Genomic DNA, 24,402 nt, shown 5'->3' with positions numbered 1-24,402 from the left:
CCTAGGAAGTGCATGTCATACATTTTTCTTTCTGTGCAGAGAGAGGCAGGATGGCACAGCACCTTCACTCTGCCAACTTCAGCGAACACCTGAGCTGCTAATTAAACTCCTGTCACTTGGGTCTTAGTTATACTTTATCCTCCTACACCAGTGGAACTGATTGAAGAAATTGAGATTAAAGAAGTTAAGTAGGGGATTCTGATAGGCCATATTTGGTACTAATAATCAGGCAATCAGGTATGTTATCAGGTCTTATTGATGAAGTGCCCCTACTTTTGAGAGGACTGAGGGGACTTATTTTATAGAAATTATAAGACGTACTGGGATTGTGAAAACCATAAAATATTTATTATTGATTAGGATATAAAAGTTTAGGGTATTAGAGATTTCCTCTGGCCTTGGGGACAGTACTTTTGTGGACTATTCATGAACATTGTTGGGTATTAGTTGTTAAAATATAACTTTATAGTTAAAGAATGATTTGAATTATTTTTGGTTTTAGTGGATATTTTAGTTCATATTCAGGTATGACATTCACAAAAGTGCCCTAATAATCTTTTATTTTCTTTTTCTGCTTAAGCATACCCTTAATGTCAGTAAAATAAGGACCTTATTTTATTTATTTATTTATTTTACATTTGTTGACCAGGTTTGTCCGACTCAGCTGAAGAGCCTTTTTTTCAGCTGAGGCCCAGGGAGAAAAGCTCCAATATATTATACAATTTTCATTATAACATAACAATAACAATATTATAATTATTATAATTATTATAGGTTCATAGGTTGGTACTAGGCTATTGGCCCTAGGGCCTATACAGGCCTAGCCAAAACAATTCCTTGGCTATTTCTTCCCACACTATTTACTTCCCTGGACTCCTGGATTAGATTAGTACTAGGCTAACTGCCCTTGTGATCCATTTTAAGCCTAGACAATTATCCCCTGTGAGACTCAAACCCTGCACCTTGTGTTTGTAAGACAAACACCTTAACCATTAGGCCACCCTCCTAACCCTATCCTTTTAAGAATGTCAGAAAATTATACTCTGTGCCCATAACATAGTCTATAACTTAGTGCAAACATACAGTTTAAATTACCGTTGAAATTTCAGTTTAATATTTAACCATTTAAGCTAACACTGCATACTTTCCAAAGCCTAAAGAAACACTTGGAGTCAGTGTTAGCCCGCTTCGCTCGCCCTCGCTGTGCTTAGGCGTGCTCTGCTCCCCTCCCTGCCCCCTATTTCCACCCGCCCCTAATACTTCTACTTTTATTCTAACCTTTAATCACCTGACCAGTAGTCCAACCCCCAATTTGCTAACTAGCCCAACCCACTCATCCTACCTCCTCTCACCTTCCAATCCAGTTACATCCCACACTGATCCCACTCCCAGCAACACATTCCCAGACAACACACCTCTATCCTCACACACAACCAACCAGGAATCCTAGTTGTACTACTCACCCAAAGTAGTATCATGTTACCCACACTCACATCCCTATCACTAGCTCTACTATCGCTAATCTTCCTAACTTCCTTAGAAACAGACCTACCACTGCAGAACTACTCCTATCACACTACCCACACTAGCCCACCCTCTCAAACCCACTCACACTTCTACATCTGCCCTACAATCATAAATCTTACAACTACATATTACTCACTAACAAATGACACCATCTCACCACACTAAGAAAAACTCTCATAGACCAAGCTCACAAACAATTAATATTAAAAAACACATACTGACACTCCTACAGACTCTGCTAACCTCTGGTGACATTCACCCAAATCCAGGTTCCTTCTCAGCCAGACAAACAACTGACCTGCTAATCCTAAATCTCAACATAAGAAGTATTACCAACAAGCTAGCAGACCTACATGCATTCATAGCCCACTACAACCCTGATATACTCGCCATTACAGAGACCTGGCTTAAACCCAGTATCAAGATGAAGACTTTCTTCCCCAAGGGTATAATACACTTAGATTTGACAAACAGGAAAAGAGGAGGAGTAGCCATTCTCTTTAAAAACACCCTTAACTTCCAGCTCCTGCACACCACACCACCCACTTTTCAAAATGCTGAAGTCCTATTTTCTGTCCTATCCATAAGAAACACCAAGAATATCAATATAATATGCTGCTACATACCTCTAGGCAACAACTCACTCATAATAGAAGACATCCTACACTGGACAAAGGGCAATCTACCTCAGGAAACAATCCTACTAGGTGACCTTAACACTGACTGGGCAGCCTGTAACTCCAGCAGCCCCTCTACTCATATCTATCTATATGGGTTCTCTCAACTAATTGAAGAACCAATTAGAATAGATGAGAAAACAAAGAGAATCCATACTGGACTGGACACTGACCAACTATCCCAAACAAAACTATACAGTAGGCTGTCTCCCAGATGACCTAAGTGATCATCTCCCCACCTTCCTACTCTACAAACACTCCAATTACCCCAAACCAGTAGTCTACAAATTTGTACGAGATGACTGTAACCTTAACCCATGATACCTAAATACTATCCTAAGCTACTGCAACTGGGAACCACTACGGACATTTATAATTAACAAGCCATTTCTTTCTCTCTCTCTCTCTCTCTATATATATATATATATATATTATTTTACAGTTATTCCAATATAGAGCTATGATTTTAAATTTCTCAGTATATTTGTAGAGCTTACTTATTTATTCGTGAATAAAACTAGATTTTAGAGCCCTGGTGGTCTTATCTTGTTGTTTTTACTTGATTATATTTGTAGAGGGTAGAGGCTGCCTTATTAATACTAGATAAGTGGGAGTAGAAGTCAAAAACCTAGGTGATGGCTTTAGCAATGGGGTCTGTCAGAGGAAGTGAATAGTAATATTTATTTAGGTTAACAACTAATCATAGAAGGTTTGTTTTTGATAAGTCTCTAAACACAAAGTCATTTGTTGGGGAAATTCCACCAATTTTAAAGGAAAAGATGCTGTTTTGTTGTCTGGTTTAATGAGAAAGGATGACACATATGGAGGCATGCAAAAAAAGTTAACATTTAAAATGTCAGTGATATATTGAGTATGCTGACCATTAGCAGTGTTGGTCAGCCAGTTTATTGACAAAAAGGTTTTGGGATTAATGGGGTTTTTGGCTACGACATAGATACTGTGTTTAGGTGGAGGTGTAGCAGTTGTTTTATAGATAACTATGAAATGGTAATTAATCCTGTTTATGGTGATTTGTACATCTAAGAGTTAAAATTTGGGGTCCTAAGGAATCATTCAAGAACTGATACTGCCTCTGACAAATACTAATATGCCCCTGCAATTGATAAATAGGTCAAAATACATGACAGGCACAAAACACAGTAATAGAGTGGGGGTTTTAATTTTTTAAACCATGTTTCTGTAACTACATATATGTTAATGTGTTCAAACTGCAGAAGGGCCTCGAGTTTGGGGCATTTTTTGTTAAGGCCCTGGCATTGACTAGACACACCTTAATGCATTTTCAGTTAGATTTTGTCAGGCTGGAAATGTCCAGGAGACAGACACTGTCTACAAAAGGCACTACACATGCATCAAAGGATTTAGCCAGAATGCAAGAACTATGGTAAGAGAGAGATATAGACCATTACATGCAAATCAGGAAGGGTTTCAAGCCAGTTTGTTCCAGGCTGACACATAGAGGGTCCCCAGAAACAAGCTGCATTGCTAAATACTAAAGCTAATTAGCGTATCCTTGAATCTTGGCATCATTCTGTGAGACAGCAAAACTATAACTCAAGACTATTGTCTTTTTTGCCTCAGACACATGCATAGCATGAACAGTGATATCCATCTGCATGTCTCTCAGGGTAGTGGACCTGAAGTCATTCACCTCCACTTTGTTCATTAGCAGGTCATTATCATATATGTCAGCATAGAGAGATCTAAGTGCCCCTATTACACCCTAGTTCTTGACTCCTGACTCCAGAAAGAACTCTAACCATCATCCAATCTTAACCTAAATTGTGATGGTGGTGTCTGCATGTCTGAGTATTCTGTTACCAAAGCATTAATGTGGGTGGTGTCAGTGGGCCTTAAGGGCTTGGAATATGCACATTTGTAATTCTTTGAGGTATGTATTGTGTGGTAGCAATAAAGGGTTTTCAGTAAGCATGAGGCAATTACTATACTGCCTCGGAATATCTATTACCAAAAAACAAGGAAGAATATCAGTGCCCCACCAGCGGACAACCAGAAACAAAAGCACGTAAAAGGGATTTGAGCTCTACCACTTCCTGTGCCCTACATGTCTTTGTTTTTGTTTCAGAATGTCTACTACTATCAAGTTTGCTACAGAGGGGGCATGAGCTGGCTGAGATTCCATAATGGCTAGTGCAGTTAAAACAGTATGCAAAAACAAGATAGCTTAATAACCTACACGAGGTGTAAAACAGAAGGGTATAGTGAATTAGACTAAAAATTATGTTACTATGGGATGCGGCTAAAGTATGCAAGAATATAAGATTCTGGATAAAATCACTAGTAGACTCTAAATAGACTAAGTAATAGTAGCAGTATAAATAAGGGCACAGAATGTAAAAGAAACAATACTATACGGCAACAGTAATACAATCACTAACAAGCTGCAAACTTAAATCAGATAGTCTAATTATATAAGTTCAAGGGTAGTAAATGAGAGCAACAAATTCAATATCCATAAAAGTGGAACAATCAGTACAAGCAGCAATGCAGCAGCAATACTCCGAGTGAGTTCAAGTACAATCAATAGAAGAAATAAAATGTTAATTTGGACAGTATGTAACTACTAGCAGAAACAAGTGAATATGTCATCTCAAATGGCCTACTTTTCTCTTCAACATTTCATTGAAAACTATACACTTATGAAATAAAATTATTTTCTCTGCTTCATGCTTTAAATGTATTTGACAATGCAGATAGACAAATACTTTGGGAGATTGTGGTAACGAAAGGTAATTAGAGTAATCAAATAACAATCATAGACTTACATAGTAACAAACCGGTCTGATTTAAAGTAATATCTAAAAACTAAATACTCCAAATAGTCCATGTGAACAAAAGAATTATGTGAGAGTGCATTTTGGCACCCTGGCTCTTTGTAATATATATATATATATATATATATATATATAAAATAAAACATTTGCAGTGAGAAGAGATGGCTGCTTCAAAGATCGAGGAAGAAACAATTCCTGTGCAGTACTATGCAGATGACCTATTACTGCTTACACTAAGCATCACAGGATTAAAAAAGCACTTAATAATCTTGAAATATAATGCAAAGGAATATAAGATTAAAATTAATGTGAAGAAAGTGATACTTTACTATTTTAATTAGAAAGAATGACATTTACATGGTATTTAAAGGGAGAAACATTTGAAATATTTGAGCTATATAGATATCTTGGCTTAATATATATATATATATATATATATATATATATATATATACATATATTGACATTTGATGAAAATAAATTGAAGTATTTAAAAATAAAAATGAAAAAGCTTTATATTGGCTGATATTATTTAAAATAGCTATGGAAACTGTGATCTAAAGCCCTTATTCACAACAATTCAGATGAAAATAAAGAGGCAAATCCCCTGTGGATCTGAAATTTGTACCTGTATAGGGAGAAATCATCTGTTAGGTAAAGTCTATAAATTGAATAGACTTCGAAGAGCCTTTCCAAATTCGTACCTGAAAATGCCTCCGGCGAGATCTTCACATTTTGAAAGAAATCATAACCAACATCAGAATTTTTACAAATGGGTTCAAATATGTTAATTAGAGAAAGGAGTTAGCATGAGGAATTTTTTAAAGGCAAAATGCAATACAATTACCCTATAATTTTTCATTTATAACAAACAAGATGGTTGAGAAGATGCTTCATAAATCTGAATTCAGTTATATGGACTATTATTTAAAGAAAAAATATCACATTACTGACACTTATTTACCTAGTTTCTAAAAATCAAATTATATCCTACTGGAAAAACAAAAACAAAAACAATTGATTAAATGTAGGTATTCAATATTTTGTGCACAAAAATGTTATACCTCTTTATTGTGAATCAGTTATGTGTTAAATAAAAATGCACATAACGCAGTTTTACTACTATTTGTTTAGTAAATTCAGCTTAGATCTCATAACGTTATGAACTGTATGGCTCTGATCTCCTTAAGTTTGTCACTTTCAAATAATTTGTGGAAATATTTAGCATGTATTTTCTTCCCTGTATTGATCATCCATATAGAGCAAAAATATCTGCCTTTTTATATCTCTTTAATATTGCTTTTATGTACTTCAGATTTAAGTTTCATTTAATAAACAGACATACTCTGTATCAAAATGTACTAGTATTTGTCCAATAATGAATATGGTGGATCATTTTGCTCATATAACATCAAACAAATGAAGTCATTACAGCATATACAGAAAATGTTGACAAGATAAATAAACTGCTATGAGTCAAAGACTTATGTAGGTAGTCTTAGGAACTTAACCCTCTGTTCCATAGTCTACAGATTTTTAAGGGCAGTGTTTATAAATGTTTGCATGGTGATTATCCTACTGCAATGTTAGAAATAGAATGTATTAGTCATTTATTAGTCATGAGCTTCAGACAAGAAATAACAAATGAGTGGTCAAGATTGCTTCAGTTAATTCAAGGTTAAAGTCTACTTTTGTTCAGGTAAGGGCTGGCAGATTATGGAATTCCTTACCTCTATTTGTTAAATTTGTGGATGAATTAAAGCCCTTTATATACAATTTAGATGTTTATAGTTTGCAAACTTGAACTATGGGTTTTGAGATCAGGTAAACTCTTAAATGACTTAAGTCGGCTCTTAGTTTGAATCTCCAATCATTAAATCATTGAAACATTCAGAGCAACTCAAACCACTGAATAAAGAAACCATTTTAGTACATTTTCTTTGACTTGTTTCTAAAGTAATTAGGTGTCCAGTTGTATAACTACAGAACATATAACAAAATGTTATGTATAACTACAGAACATATTATTATATTTAATAATAAGTTGTACATAGGTTTTGTAAACTGAGACCACACAATCTTTATATCTGAGATAGATTTTTTTAATAGTAATTTAGACTGTCTTCATATGGCTGAGGAAATCTTAATGACATGTTTGCTGAATGAGTATTTGGATGTTATGTTTCTTCCGTAGTCGCAATACTCATTTTCTTCCTCCAAACCTTGACCATCTAAAATTAAAAAAAAATTTGATGGCTTACCAAAATATATAACTTTGCATTTATTTGAGTTAAAATACAAACATGATTAAAACTTCAGGCTGCTTCCTTGCTAATGTAATTGTTGATGTTGACAAAATCCCAGACATCAGTTATTACAAATTCAATTTTATACTCATCAACATAATTACTTATGCAGCAACATTTGTTAATTGGTATGGAAGCAAATATCAAATTAAGCAGATCAGGCCCCAAGGTTGAACCTTAAGGGACAGCAGTTAACACAGGAACTTTCCCCGAGCTGATGTCTTGTATTAAAACTGACTGTATTCTCCCTTTAAGTCAATTAAGAATCCATTTAACTAAATATCAATTTGTGAATTTTTATTGTTTGGTATCAAAACATTAATTATAGATGAATGAGAAGGTCTACCAAAAGCTTTGGATATGTCTAATTAAAGAAATTTATAGGTAAATACTTATCTCCTTTTTCCATTCTTGCACATCAGGGTAATATTTGATTATTTCTAAGAAACTTTATGACAATGTTATAGGGTATAGGATACAATACTGCACACAATTTGGTCAGAATAGCTGTTTGTCCTGAACAATTTGGTCTGATTTTATTAATTGTATTTTGTAATGTCTCAAGTGTTATTTAGGACACAGATAGGATTTTCAATAAAAGAAGTTAATGTCAGCTGAGTTCTACTTGTAGAACAATTATTTACAAATTTCTTAATAAATTCATTGGCAATATGATATGATTTGTTCATTAATTTCTTATTGGTTTTACATGAATTGATATGATAAAAGGATTTGGTTGCAGAATTAGTGTATTTATAATACAATATTTATTTGTTGTATACCTCACTAGTTTTACTTCAAACTTGTTTTTTTTCACTTTTTATAATAGTTTGAAAATCCTTAAAAATCCTATTTAACTTAGATTTATTTTTGCTAGATGGAAATTCTTAGTTGGAAAGACTTATTCTGCTTTCAGTGTTGCCTTATTAATTTAGCACTCTACCATAATAGAAAATTCATGGCTTTTGAGAAACATTTAGATACCTCTTAAGTACACTCAATAGCCTTGGGAGAACATTTTGCAAACATTTTTATCCAAATTCCTCATTTTTAATAGACTGACGTTTGATCAATCTGTTGACAGCAGACTACATTTTAATAACTTGTACTTCATCTTACCATAGTTCGAAAATTCACGTGTACACACTGGTGTTCTATTATCCTGAATGTCAAATGACAAGGAATTATGGTCTGAAGTGCCTAAAGGTAGATTAATATAGACATTAGTTATTATGTTACCAGCATTAGTAGCAATAATGTCCAATGTATTTTACTCTACAATTTACCTTTAATAAACTGAGTAAAATTATTAATAAATCCAAAAAAATCCATCTCAAAGGATGTCTCCCCAACATAATTTTCCCAGTTAATATTCAAATAGTTTAAAGTACCAATTAAAGATACATTTTGGGAATCTAGTAATTTACCCCAAATCATAATGGTTTTCATCATTCATTGAGGGAGTTTTGTCACTTACAATAATGTATACTTTGTCTTTACTCAATAACCTTGAAATGTCAGTTGCAGTAATTTTCAAGTTCTGGTCAATATTCATCTAATTAGTATTAATAGAATTATGTAATAACAGTAATAGTACTCACCACCTCTACTGTTTGTAAACTTCCAAACTTATTAAAGCCATCAAAAATAATGTCTTGTCAACTCCATGCCCCAAAAACTGACACAGTCATATACTTATTTTTTATTTAAACTGAATAATTTGTTGTGTTTGTTCCCAAGGCTTGCTGTGTTGCAATAATATTCCTTTTATAGTATTACTAGATCTTTATTTTCCAGTTCTTCCAATGCTCTCTCTTGTTTTTGTCCTTTAGCTACAATAATGTTTAACTACTACAATCATTTTAGCACTTAAAAAAGACCCACAGTAATGACTTAATGTATACCATTATTTGAGAATATTGTAAAATCCTCTACACAGTGTTTGCAGAATGTTATAATTTGAATCAAATAAATTGCAAAGTTGCCATTGCTTAGTGTTGATGCGATTTAGTATAATGACAATTATTCCATACAGTGATGATATAAAATCTTTAAGCACTAATTTAATATTTCTGGTTTCAACAATTTTCAGGATGTCAAGGATAATATTTTTCATGTGATTTAAGGGTGACTATTTAAAATCATTGATTCCATTTTGTATAATTACATGTATGTAGTTAAAATTACTTTCTGCACTCTGCTGTGAAACCATCCAAATGCATCTATTACCTGTAGTTTTGCAAATTTTTGTAGCATAAAGAAGTGTATGAATAGAATGGGTCCCCTTTAAAATGTCGATTTACTGGAGTGTCCACTTGCAAATCAACGAGATGAGAATGTTGAAAGTTCACAATGTCGAATTTCCAGAATGTCGCAATTTAACTCCGGAAAAGTAGCCACTGGGCCACCATGGTGACCTTTGCCCTGTTCTCCACTGTAGTGTGATCTTGGATTTGGTATATTTAGTTATGGAGGTATGGGAGGGTGAAGCCTCCCACATTGGTGGATTTAGTTTATTTCAATTTGTATTATAGTGATTGGTGGCCCAGTGGTTACTTTCCTGGAGTTAAATTGCAACATTCCAGGAGTTCAGCATTGTGAACTTTCAGTGTTCTTGTCTTGCTAATTTGCAAGTTGATGCTACGGTAAGTTGACGTTTTAAAGTAGACCAGAATAGAACACATCTGCAAGTCAACAGTTGCATGTTAAAAGTGTGCAGCTGGCCACAGCACAAAGAACAAAAAAACAGACTATGTTGTGTTGCCCACCTCATGTAGTGCAACAAATGTAGCTAGCAGTGCCAGTCATGGGTATCAGGGGCACAATGTGCACTGCATTACACCACCAAGTCTGGGGGGGGTTAATAGGAGAAAAGGAATGGGGCTAAGGAACACAAAGTAGGAATGTGATATGTGGCAGTCTAAGGTGAAGCATTCATGGTAGGGAGTGTTAAATATTTCTGTTAGGCCAAGGCACAATTTCTGTATATTAGAATGGGGAGGGGGCAATAAAAATAAAGTATGAGATAAATGATAAACCCAGCCAAATAAGACAAGACAAAGTTGACAGATGCAATGTATAAGACAAAAGGGGTGGGAGTGAGGATAACTAGGATAGGAAAGTAAGTAAATGTGGAGACAAATAATGTCTGATGTTGGTGAGAGCACCATGACAATGAACTAGTGATGAATTACAACCATGAGGGAGGGATGTTTTCAATGGCCATGTATGCATATACTACAGGTCTAATATAGGAATGGCTATAATGTACTTATATTTCTAAATGTGGCCACATTAGTGCAATTACATACTGAATCTGTACATGTCTGGACTGAAATAAACTAATTGTACATAAATATGATAAAAGTCTAATGTAATATAAACATTATAAAACAATGTCCTACTTTTAAAGTGACAGTTGCATAAAGGCAGTCATCAGAGGTACTAACCAAGTAGCTATGTTGTGACAACATGCATGGACAAAGCAAATTGAATTGGGATATGGTGGACAGCCAACTGCTAACCAAAGCAAGTAGCAAAGGTACTAAGTTAGATACATGTAGGTGTAATGCAGGTAGTCATAAAACACCTTATTCATATCAGTCAGTAGTGATGCATGTCTCAAATGCCTGTAGGACAATCAAGACAATATGTAGCAACTCCTGCTGACTGGGAATCACCATCCTAATAAACACCCATCCACTGTACACTGCAGTTTATGTTGAAAATGGGTCTTATACATCAGGTTCCAACACAGTAATCCAACCTGGTAGATTGTCATCTCTTCCTTTTGTGGTGGTAGGTCATGTCATAATGCATAAAGTTGAGATATTCATCCCTGATTTTCCTTCTCCTCTTCTAAAGACTCCTGTGATGCAAAATTAACAGATATAGATATTTAGGCAAACATAATATCACTCTCAAATTAACAGAGGTGGAAACAACCAGTAATAGTACATTACACAGTGGCCAGCCTATTCCTCTTTGCTTGAAAAGCAAGAAAAATAACATCTATCAGTATGTAAAGCCCTGTCAGAAGAGCTTGCAGTAGGTACAAACAATCCTAAGGCAGTAACACTTACTCTCTCTCTCTCTCTATATATATATATATATATATATAGAGAGAGAGAGCTGTGTATACATGCATACAGATATATGCATATATAGCTCTGTATACATGTACACAGAAATATGCATATATAGCTCTGTATACATGTACGCAGATATATGCATATATAGCTGTGTATACATGTTATACATATATAGCTGTGTATACACGCATGCAGATATATGCATTTATAGCTGTGTGTACATGTAAGCAGATGTATGCATATATAGCTGTGCATATATGTACACAGATATATGCATATAGTTGTATATACATGTATACAGATATATGTATACTAAGCTGTGTAGGCATACTGTATATCCGAACTATGCTATCCTCAGGCACACTTACACTGTCCATACCACACATTCATTAGTTGTGCAATGTACATACTGATAAACAGCACTTTGCTACATAAGAAAGAAACACAGATGTATTTAATTAGAAAGCACATTGTATATTTATTTTATTTATTTTTTATTTTACATTTGTTTACCGGGCTAGTCTAGCTGGATATATGTCCATTTTCAGTAGAGGCCCGGGGAGAAAAGCTCCATACATAAAACTAAACTACAAGACATATTAATAAAAATTTAAGTACAATAAGAATATACATTTAGTAATAAGAACAACAAATATTTAAGGCACACACAAAATACACTAGGTCAGTAGTAGCATCACAAAATAAAATGCTAAAGATTAGCAGTATATATTTTAAAAATATATAGTCACCCATAATCAATTGAATTAAGGTGAGAGGATATCTAGAACAATACCAGCCTACATGTATCAAAAATTATACATGTGTTCACATTACACTGAAAATAAATGTAAGTGCATGACACATACAGGCATAAATGACTATATATAGTATGCAAGACACATAAAACATCTTAGACTACTACATTTCTGGAAATGTGAGCACACAGAAAAAAGCAATTTTTAAAATCCCCTTGGTGTAGCTGCTTGTCTCATCAGGTGGAATCCTTATACCTAAGCTCACTCTTTTAAATTACTTTTTACTGGATCCCCCCAAGCTCAAACTACTAACTTGCAGCACTCTTAAACTGAACAGGGCAACCTCTGGAATAGTGTTATTTTCAAAAGATACAGAAACTCTGTCTTTTAAATTACTTTTCCCTGAATGCCCCCAAATTTGAACTACTGGCCTGCGGTGCACTTTAACTGAACTTCCCCCATTAGGGAAACCACCGTAAAAAATTTCTCCAAAGCCAACTTCACACTTCTTAAGACAGAAGTGGCAAACTTCACGACACCCATGCTGATGGACAATAGAGGTATGACTACTGAATCCTATACAATTGCACTTTATAAGCACTTACACAAGTGCATGGATCATGCAATCCCTAACAGAACCAAGATGCTATCCACCAAAAAAAGGAAGCCAATCTGGTGGTCCCCTGCCATAAACAAACTCTACAACAGAAGAAAGAAACTGTTGCAAAAAAGAGTAAAATCCCATGATTGGAGGTCAGCCTCAGAAAAAAGCTGAGATCCCTCATAAAATCCTCCAAAGCTAGTTACGAAAACAAAATCGCCACTGATTCTAAAGACAACCACAAAGCATTCTATAGCTATGTCAAGAATATCAATGGCAACACTCAGATCTGCTCTGAGTTACAGCACAATGGCACTAAATATACAGAACCAACTGATATTGCCAACATCTTGGCAGATAGGTTCAGTGCTCACTTTACCTCTCTCTCATCGCCTAAAGGGCCCATCTCTATACCAGAAGAATGCAAAGTTCCTGTAATCACAGCTGCACAGGTAAAAAACACACTCTCCAAAGCCAAGACCACAGCATCCATGGGACCTGACAACATCCCAGGCTGCGTTCTACATGAACTACAGAACGAACTGGCACCCCACCTAAGTACCATGTTCAATCATAGCCTCACCTCTGGCTTTGTGTCCACTGAATGGCAAACAGCAACGGTTATCCCACTCCACAAAGGGGGACCCACCACGGACCCTGGGAATTACTGCCCCATTAGCCTGGCAAGCCTGGTCTGCAAGGCTATGGAACGTATCATCATGGAACTTATAAACAATGACATTGGTAATTTCCAAACTCTGGACCCTACCCAGTTCAGGTTTGTAAAAGGCAGATTATGTCTCCCAAACCTGATAGACTTCTTTGAAGCGGTCATCAAAGCTGTACATGAGGATAAGGTGATAAGATGTGTGAACACAGCCTATCTAAATCTCGCCAAGGCTTTTGACACCATCCCCCACTCTGGAATTATAGATAAACTCACTAAACTAGGTATAAATCCCTGTCACAAGATGGGTTGCCAACTGGCTCACTTACAGAACCCACACTGTGAAAGTAGCAGACTCTAAATCCAACTTCAGACCAGTGACAAGTGGAGTACCACAGGGTTCAGTCCTAGGTCCTCCCCTGTTTGGTATCTACTTCTCTGAAGTACAGGCTAAAACAGAAGGTCTTTGGCTAACAAAGTTCACAGATGACTGCAAACTAGGAGCCATAATCAAAACTTCTAACGATGTGGACATCCTACAAAAGGGCCTCACGGAGACAGATGCCTGGTGTCAAAGCCATGGCCTCAAGCTCAATGCCAAAAAGTGCATTGTCATCCCTTTTGGTAAAAACTCTGTACCCATCAACTACCACAGAGGCGGTAGTCTACTTAACACCAAAAGTATGATAAGAGACCTTGGAACACAGGTAGAGAGTAGTCTCTCCTTTGATAAACACATCACCACAGTAGTCAGGAAACCCTTCTACGTGGCACACCTCATCACAAAAAGTTTCCCATCCAGGAAAAAAGAGGTCATTGTTCCCCTCTACTCATCACTCATTAGACCCATTATAGATTACAATGCCCCTTTTGGTATGTACCTCACAAGACATCTACAACAACTGGAAAGGCCACAGAGATACCTCACAAAGAGGATTACCAGCCTCAAACAAATGCCCTATGCAGACCGTCTCAAAAAACTCCAGCTTTACTCTGTCGCATATCGCCTACTCAGAGGCGATCTCTGCCTAACATACAAAGCTATGTCAAACCCAGAGCTGTTGGACATGTTCCACTTAAAGAAATCCCAATCCCTCCGAGCTACATGCTCTAGGGACCTAAACCTTGTCACCACAATATACAGAACATGCTGGAGGGATAGATTCCTGTACCAGAGACTTCCCATACTCTGGAACAAACTACCTATCCATATCAAACAAAGCTCCTCATTAGCATTCTTCAAGAAAAATCTTGATGATTGGATGAGAGATAGGAAATTCACCGTGGGGTTCACTTCTGTAGCACTGCTTGACAGGAGCACAGGAAAATAATTTTCTTGGGTGGCAAAAGCCAGGGTACCATTTGTCTTGGTTTATATAGGCCGTAGCCTAGTACCTACTTATGAACCTATGAACTGGGCAGCCTCAGGATCTGTGTTACTTTCAAAAGATACAGAAACTCACTCTTTTAAATTACTTTTCCCTGGATCCCCCCCCCAAACTCGAACTACAGGCCTGCAGCATTCTTTAACTGAACCAGGCAACCTCAGGATCAGTGTTATTTTCAAAAGATACAAAAAGTATGTTTTATCCTCTGAACAAAATTGTTAATTGTTAGCCCTTGTTTAATTCTATTTTTTTTTAACTAAACCACTCCACCGCGGATGTTAGCTGCCCTGCCCCTCTCCCCCATCCTGTGCTTCCTAACAGCAGTCTTCCTTTTTATGCTGTTTAACTATTTGCTGTTTTTCTACTACTACTAAACCCTTTTTTTATAAATTCTGGTCTTTCTAAATCCCACATACTCCTTGGTAAATGTGGTTTATTTTATTTTAATAAGAAAGCTATGCAAAACAAGTAAGTCCAAAGGACCTATTGCCGTTCCTGATTGTTTCTGTAGACTTGCACATCACAGCCAGCCCTTTTCATCATACTATTGACTATCCACAACTTTTCTGGTCTGTTTAGTCCTCCCCCTTCCCCACAGGACTAATTACAGCCTAACCTAGCTTTCTTAAGCTACAGAAGCCATTTTTAAAATCCCCTTTGTGTAGCTGCTTGTTTCGTCGGGTGGAGTGCCCATACCCAAGGTTATTTTTCAAAAAGCTAAGATTATTTTTTACAAACACATCTCAGTCACAAAACAGTATTGCTTTTGTTATGCTAGCTCTACAACTTACAGGGTGAAGTAAAGTGGTTAAACTGAAAAGAAAAACAAGCATTACTATATACCTGATAACAAAGTGTAGTGCACCCCTAACTCAATAGCTTAATTCTGTGTAGAACATGTCGTTGTTATTATTCTAACCCTCCACAATGGCTCAGCATTCCTTCAGACTAGTTTAAGGCAGCTGATAGTTTTTTCTGCACTACGTTCACCCTTGTTGCACTTGGGCTCACTCCACTCCCCTACCCTAACTCCATGCCCACCCATCCCCACATCACTTTATCCTAACCAATCCACTCTCCCCACACATCCTGAACCAATCACTGTCTTCCACATCACAAGTCACTAATTAATCAGGACTTCCTACCTCGTAATTGTATATTATCATCCCAACCCTATCTATTCCTTCCCCAGCTTCTCAAAGCCTCAACTACATCCTTTTCTCATCACCTCACTACTCATACCACCACTCCCCCTTCCACTAACCCCCCTCCTAAAACCCAATACTCAAACATGCTTCTCTTACACATACTATTCATCCCATTACTACTAACTGCTCTCTCCCTAAAAATACCTAACAACCCTCCCATAATCTACTTAAAATCCCCCACCTATCTTTTAACAAACCCACCTCTATCTGATTTCTCTAACTTCTACATAGAACCCCACATCTACAACTACACAAATATTGAACTATTCCCATATAGATACCTCCACCATGCTACCCCCTCATTAATACCACTAAAACAACCACTAATACCTCCCAAAGATTTCCTCCCCAAGTACAAGTAAAAAACTATTCTTCATTTATGTGGAGACATACACCTCAACCCTGGTCCTACTCTCACCCAACAAAACACAGCCATCACAGACAATTCCTCCAAACCAACAATAACTCAAACTTCATCTCTACTATCCAACAAATCCAGAAAGAGCTCTGACATCCTTCTCCTAAATAAAAACCTCAGAAATCTCTTAAACAAAATATGTGAACTCCACACCACCCTATCTCTATACACAGCTGACATTGCCATACTAACTGAAACCTGGCTTAAACGTCACATAAACAACAATGAAATCATTCCCCTGGCTACAATATTCTCAGACATAACAGGACGACAAAAACGAGGTGGAGGAGTAGCAATTCTATATGAAGACCCCCTTAGTTTTGAAAAACTGCAGGTAAGAGTCCCAGGTAGAGGTAACACAGAACTCTTAGCAACACGTCTAAAAAATCAATAACAGCAAACATATCATCTTACTAGCTGTATGCATACCACCAAATAACAACCACTCCACAATAGGAAACCTTCTCTCATGGGCCTCAGCCACATTTAGCCAAGAAACTATACTAGTTGGTGATTTCAATACTGATTGGCAAACCTAGTCATCAGATAACCCCTCAAATCATATCACACTACATGGTTTCACCCAATTGATTCATTCACTCACTAGAATTGACAAAACCAGCAACAAAAAAATCCATTCTCAACTGGACCCTCACTAACAAACCCTCTCTAATCCACCTTTCAGGCTGTCTGCCTGACAGCCTAAGTGGCCACCTACTAACCTTCCTAAGACACCATAGCTCACTCACAAAACCAAAATCATATAAACAAATACGTAATACAAAATTTTTTTTCATAGACACCTTTAAACAAATACTACTAAGCTGTAACTGGTCCCTATTAAAATACCTCCCAGTAGATGCAGCAGTCAATTATTTCAATAACATATTTCTTGGGTTCATAGGTTCATAGGTTCATACTAGGCTATCTGCCCTAGGGCATTTATAAGCCTAGCCAGAGTGTGTTTGGCTTTCGCCACCCATTTTAAATTAATTTTGCTATGCCCTTTTTCGAGGTTAGTATACTGTGCCTCTATCTAACAGTGACACAGAAGTGATACCCGGGGTAAACCTACGATCTCCCATCCACTCATCAAGATTCCTCTTGAACAGAGTCAATGAGGGACTCTGCCTAACCTGGACTGGGATTTTATTCCAGAGTGAAGGGAGCCTCTGGGTTATGAATCTGTCCCTCCAGCATGTCCTATTTATTTCAGTGCTGAGGTTCAAGTCTCTCAAGCGCGTAGCTCGATGGGATTTGGATTTTCTGAGGTGCAGCATGTCCATTATTTCCGGGTTGGAAATGGCTTTATATGTCAGGCACAGATCGCCTCTGAGCAGGCGGTATGCCACATAGTAGAGCTGTAGTTTCTTTAACCGGGCAGCATATGGCATCTGTTTGAGCCCTTTGATCCTCTTGGTGAGGTACTTTTGGGGTCTTTCCAGTTGCTGCAGGGGTCTGGTAAGGTACATCCCAAAAGGGGCATTGTACTCAATTACAGGCCTGTTGAGGGATGAGTAAAGAGGCATGATGACCTCCCCTGATCTAGATGTGAATCCCTTTGTGATTAGGTGGGCTATATAAAATGTTTTTCTAACCACTTTGGCCATGTGGTTGCCAAATGAGAGATTGCTATCAACTTGGGTCCCCAGGTCCCTAATTACTTCTTCTGTACTTAATGGATTACCACCTATGTGGTAATTTGTGGGCACTTTGTTTTTGCCAAAGGGGATGACTATACACTTTTTGGCGTTTAGCTTGAGGCCATAGCTCTGGCACCAGTTGTCTGTTTCTATGAGGCCCTTTTGGAGGATGCTTGTGTCGGCTGGAGAGTCGATTATGGCACCCAGTTTGCAGTCATCTGCGAACTTGGTCAGCCACAGTCCTTCCGTGTTGGCCTGTACCTCCGAGAAATATATACAGAACAAGAGAGGTCCCAGGACTGAGCCTTGTGGGACGCCACTTGTAACTGGTTTGGAGTCTGACATGGCTCCAGCAATTCTAACCATGTGGGTTCTGTCCTTGAGCCAGTTTGCAACCCATCTAGTGACATAGGGGTTTATATTTAAGCTGGTGAGCTTATCTATAATGCCCGAGTGGGGTATTGTATCGAAGGCTTTTGCGAGGTCCAGGTAGGCTGTGTGGACCACCTTCCCCTCGCCAATGGCCTTGGTGACTGTTTCAAAGAAATCAACCAGGTTTAAGGGGCAGGATCTGCCCTTAACAAAGCCGAACTGGGTAGGATCCAGTGTCTGTAGGTCCCCAATATCTTTATTTATGAGGTCCATGATGATCCTTTCCTTAGCTTTGCAGACCAAGCTAGTCAGGCTTATGGGGCAAAAGTTTCCAGGATCCGTTGGGCACCACCTTTGTGGAGAGGGACCACTGTTGCTGTACGCCACTCTTTGGGCACATATCCTGTAGTAAGGCTGAGATTGAACAGTAGTTTTATATTTGGGTTTAGCTCTTCTTGGAGTTCATGTAGGACGCAGCCCGGGACACCGTCCGGTCCCATTGATGCTGTGTTTTTTGCTTTGGAGAGGGCAGCTCTTACCTGAGCATCTGAGATGTCAGGGGGGCAGCACTCTGCTGAGATAGATATTTGCCCTTTTGGTGGGGAGGGGGGGAGAAGTTTGCGCTGAACCTGTCAGCTAGGATGTTGGCAATGTCTGTGGGTTCGGTGTATTTTTTGTCATTTTGGACTAATTCTGAGCATATCTGGGAATTCCCACCCAGGTTCCTAACATAACTAAAGAAAGCCTTGTGATTATCCTTAGTGTCCTGTGCAATTTTTCTCTCGAAGCTGGCCTTAGACGATTTTATGAGTGCCCGTAGTTTTTTGCTAATACTGATCAGAGATGCCTTTTTGGGATTTTGCTCTATCATATAGTAGCTTCCTCCTTCTATTGTATAGTTTGTTTATGGCTGGGGTCCAACAGACAGGACGTCTGCCTTTGGAGGATTGGGTCTTGGTTTTGTTTGGGATTGCATGATCCATGCATTCCTGAAGGTGTTCATAGAATGCGTTTATAAAGGATTCTGCGGTCTGGGCCGTATTTTCTTGATGTTCTAAACACACTTGCCCCCATAAGACACATAAGAACAAAAACTAATAACTGCCCATAGCTCTCTAAAGAAACCGAACAGTTACTAAAACAAAGAAATAAACTCTCGTATCAACATATAACCAACAAATCAAAACCTTCCATAGACAACTACTGCCATCTAAGAAATGTCTGGAAACCGCAAACCAGAGCTGATAAAAACTGTACTATACAAACATTCAGTCCAACTATGAAGACAACCCACAAAAATTCTGGGCTTCCATCAAATAGCTTATCTATCAAGGCCACACCCCGCCCCACCCCCGAATATCAAAAACACAGAAGAAAGCATAGCATCCCACTTTAACACATTTTTCATAAACTCCATCCTCTCACTCATAAAAAACAAAAATAGCCTGCAGCAAATCACCCACCCTACTATTACCGACTCATCTTCATCACTCTCTCTTAAACCCATTGAAACAAGTACAATAAAGAAATTGCTAAGCCAACTGAAACCCACAACCCTTGCTACCGGCAAACTGCTGAATGACTACCTCAAATTAGCAGCTGATATCATCTGCTACCCTATTTCAATACTGATCAATAGATCCATCACCGAACAGTATGTACCTAAAATCTGGAAAACCTGCTGCTTAATCTCACTCCACAAAGGAGGCTCCTCAGTAAAACTGTCAAATTATAGGCCAATATCTATACTATCCCCTTTTTCTAAAATATTAGAAAAATGCATCTACTCTCAAATGATACAATACCTACTATCTAATAAATTCCTTTCCCATGCACAACATGGATTTCGACCAGGTCATAGTACCACCACGGCATGCCTAAAATTTACCAGTAATATCAAACAACTAAAAATAGTGGCCAAATGGTTGCCTCAATATTTCTTGACATGTCAAAGACATTCGACACAGTGTCCCACAAACAACTCCTACATGATGATGCATCACTTGAGATATGTAAAACACTCTCATTTGGTTCTAAAATTACCTATCTGACTGTTGGAATTAAGGATGAGCTGCTATTTTTTTCTAAGAAAGACTCAATGGCAGTAAAAGATTTCTGAGTATTGTCTTATAGTTGTTTTAGAGAAGGTACAGTGCAGATGACCTGTCCTCCCAACTTCCCATTACAGTAGGTGCTCCACAAGGTTCAGTTCTTGGGACTCTGCTCTTTGCAGTTCTGACCAATAACCTACACAAAGCTACTAACCTTGCTTCCATCCTACACTATGCAGATGACTCCACTGTCATCTGCACTGTACCTTCTCTAAAACAACTATAAGACAATACTCAGAAATCTTTTACTGCCATTGAGTCTTTCTTAGAAAAAAATAGCAGCTCACCCTTAATTCCAACAAAATCAGACTAATGCTGTTCCCTAACCAATAGGTTCATAGGTGTGTACTAGGCTAATGGCCCTGGAGCCTTTACAAGCCTAGCCCATAGGATTACCCTGGCATTGTGCCACCCGACATTAGTTTCTAGTGCCTCTGTCGAGTAGAGCCACTGGAGTGATCCCCGGGGTGAATTTTCTATTTCTCATCCACTCAGCAAGATTTCTCTTGAAGAGGGCCAGTGAGGTGCTTTGTTTGACATGTATGGGAAGTCTATCCCATAGCATGGGCTGTCCCTCCAGCATGTTCTGTTGATTGTGGTAATGAGGTTGAGGTCTCTGGAGCATGTGGTGTGGAGGGATTTGGATTTCATTAGATGTAGCATTTCTAACAGAGCTGGGTCAAACATGGCTTTATAAGTCAAGCAGAGATCGCCTCTAAGTAGGTGATATGAGACAGAGAAAGGAGTTTTTGTTTTTGTTTTTTTTGTCACGAAACAAACTCCCCCCACCATGGCTTTACAATCACCTCATCCAATCACACACTAATCAAACCCACCTCAGAAACCAAGCTACTAGGTATCATTCTAGATGATAAGTTAAAATTTGACAAACATATATCTCATGCCATCAAATAGGCCCACATTAAATTAGGTTCCCATTAGAAAATAAAACCTTTCTTAACAAATTCTTCTAGAGAAAGTATTGCCAGGACCCACCTACTATTCACTTTACTTTATGCCTCCCCAAAATTTGCTAACCACAAAAAATCAGACTTAAGCAAACTTGAATCATGCTATCATAGGATAGCTAGATTTGCCACTAACCTGCCACACAGAACCCATCATTGTCTTGCTCTGAAACAATTCACATGGCTAGAGCTGCCCAACCTACTACCCCTAAACTAACTTACCATAGCCTATTCCATAGTTTACCTACCTGACAAATGTCCATCCCTGCAGGACCTATTACAAAACCACCTCAGTAGCAGGACTCTATGATCCTCAAAAAAACCTACTACTCGAAGTTACAAAATCCAGCAACAGCTTTAGAGACTCACTATATTCTAACTACATAACTGAATCATGGAACTCCACCCCCGAACATACTAAACACAGCAAAACTAATGCACTTCAAAAAACTGCTAAAATCCCACCTAAATGACAACTGGTTATGGTCCTGCTCCTCACCAGGCTGAACCCATTTCTCCCCTCCTCACCCTCTCTCTTCCTATTCTCCATGTTCACTATAACTCTATTTGCTTACTGATCCCATGTGATTATGAGTATAACAACATTAAGCATAATAATTTGCAGTACCAAACAGGCATTTCAGAGACACTACTCCATTGTATATTAAGCTATTGTATCTCTGAGACACTACTCCATTGAATGATTTCTTGTTGCTAAGTGTAACTGTCAAAATATTTGTTACTAAGTGATCCTGTTAGCTTTATTGCTAACTTGAACTGTGATAATATGTGTTACTATGTGATTTATTTCCATTATTTCTCTGATTGTTTCACTATTGTTTAAAATACTGACTGTTATGTTGTTATTATGTGGAGATTTTCTCCCCGGGCTTCCACTGAAAATGTGCAAACTTGCCCAGTACAACTTCCCGGGTAAACAAGTGTTAAATAAATAAAAAAATAAATAAAACAGAGATGTATGTACATAGCAAAAATTAGAGTGTAAGCATAGGCAGAGAAAAACAATGAGACATGGTTCCATATAGGTGTACAGCCCTGTAAAGAGTATAGCTGTGAAAGCAACATTGCACTAACAGAAAACTTGAATGCAGGTGGTGACTCAGCTGTGAACTTTTCACTCCAGTACCACAGATCACTGAGCATCCCTGATCTGCTCCTCAGTATGGTAGATATTATCTGTTTGCTGGTGGAGGTCAGTGTCCAAATCCTGACACATACCCAGGCAATTTAGTACAAACAGTTGAATGTTACAGTACCTACAGATAAGTGATCAGAAACTACCCTCCCATCATAATGAGCTCTCTATATTAAAGTTAAGTACAACAGTACAAGTAGTACATACGGGTACTCCATTCATTGATGCCTTTAGCTACTGGATGCACAATAAAGGGGCAGCCCATGTGCACCAAACTACTATGAAGTGTTCTGCCATTAGCTCTGGAGCGATGTGTTCATCACCAGTGAGCTTGGTAGAGTCAGCATGGAAGGAGATGGTCAACAGAATGCACTGTTTTGCTAGGGATGGTCTGCACCTCTTCTATCTAGGATTTCAAATTTTAGCTAAAACACTGAACTTCCGCATATTGTCTTTTTAAACAATGCCAAATTGAAAGTACTTCCAGCATAGCAAATCAAAATCAAGAAAATCTAAAGGTGTTACTGCTCGATGGTAGGAGTCTGAACAAAACTCGACTCCCTAGAAGCTCTCTTCACCCTAGAGAATGCAGTGATCACTGAGACATGGTTTAAAGTCATGGCGAGCACACCAGCAGTGCTAGGTTATAATGCCTTCCACACATTTAGAACAGTTACTACACAGACAGGGACTAAAGGTGTAGGTCTCTTGACTAGGGCTAACTTCCTACTATTAAGTGATAACCTGGCAAAATTTCTAGCCCCCATAAACACTGAGAACACTTCTGCCTACACAGGAACTGTTCATAGAAGCTCTATACATGCATGTTAATAGCAGCATAGAAGCGGCTGTTCCCATCAGGAAGAAATACAGAACTAACTCAAAAAACAAGCCACCTTGGTGGAATCCCATCAGTAGGCTGTATAAGAGAAGGAAGAAAATCATGGCAAAAATTAGTTGGTGCAGCACCCAGCAGGATAAAAGCACTCTTATCAAGCAACTCAGAGGACAAATAAAGTCCAAATTTGAGGTAAATTTGGCCAAACCAGGATCAAGAAAATGACAAGGCATTCTTTAGCTAGATCCACAGTCTAAAAGGCAATACAGTTGTGTGCAGAGCTCATTGTTAATGGAGTCACCTATACCAACAGTTCAAAAGATAGATGCTAGAAAACTGGATATAGTGGTCCATGAACAGAAGACAAAAGTAGTATTGGTCATTGAAATCTCCACTACAGTGTCATGAGGACAGAGCGACACAAAGTCATAAAATATCAGGATTTGCAGGCAGAAATGAGAGCAATGTGGAGGAAAGATACCCAGACAGTTCCAATAGTAGTAGGAGCAATGGGTCTTATAAAAAAGAATCTACAATCGTATTTAGATATGTTACCAATACATGTAACCCCATATGAATTGCAGAAGGAGTCATTACTGGGCGCATTGCGGGTGTTGCAAAGAGCACTTTCGGCTGACATCAAACACTGAAGGAATAGTAATTTTATGATCTTTCATTGTACTTTGACTTAGGAATGGGGTCCATTCCCATCATGGTGTTAGAAACCCAAATGACTTGTAGAAATTAAAGAAGAGCAAAAGTGGAACATATAGCAAACTTACTGGCTGACAAATTCAGCTCCAACTTTACCCATCTCTCACCCTTAACCTTCCCCCAGGAAATGCTATCAAATATAACTC

At 38.0% G+C, this 24,402-nt stretch overlaps 1 long non-coding RNA gene across 3 annotated transcripts in view; it reads right to left on the bottom strand.

Annotated features, from left to right (window-relative positions):
* Positions 1 to 5,556: 5,556 nt before the first annotated feature.
* The window catches only part of LOC122810443, a 262,826-nt gene continuing 243,980 nt past the window's right edge, over positions 5,557 to 24,402 (bottom strand). For 2 of the 3 annotated variants that reach the window (XR_006366118.1, XR_006366120.1), the window contains exons 2-3: positions 11,093 to 11,194; positions 5,557 to 7,251 (exon numbers count right to left, since the gene is read on the bottom strand). This is a non-coding gene — a long non-coding RNA (uncharacterized LOC122810443). Of the gene's footprint in view, positions 7,252 to 8,445; positions 8,527 to 11,092; positions 11,195 to 24,402 lie in introns of all 3 variants that reach the window. The other variant, XR_006366119.1, reaches the window with a different exon arrangement.

This window comes from Protopterus annectens, chromosome 1.part0 (assembly GCF_019279795.1).
Source record: "Protopterus annectens isolate FY-2018-M chromosome 1.part0, PAN1.0, whole genome shotgun sequence".
NCBI lineage: Eukaryota > Metazoa > Chordata > Ceratodontiformes > Protopteridae > Protopterus > Protopterus annectens.
The sequence above is the reverse complement of the archived record's forward strand: the minus strand, read 5'-3'. Positions and strand labels throughout refer to the sequence as shown.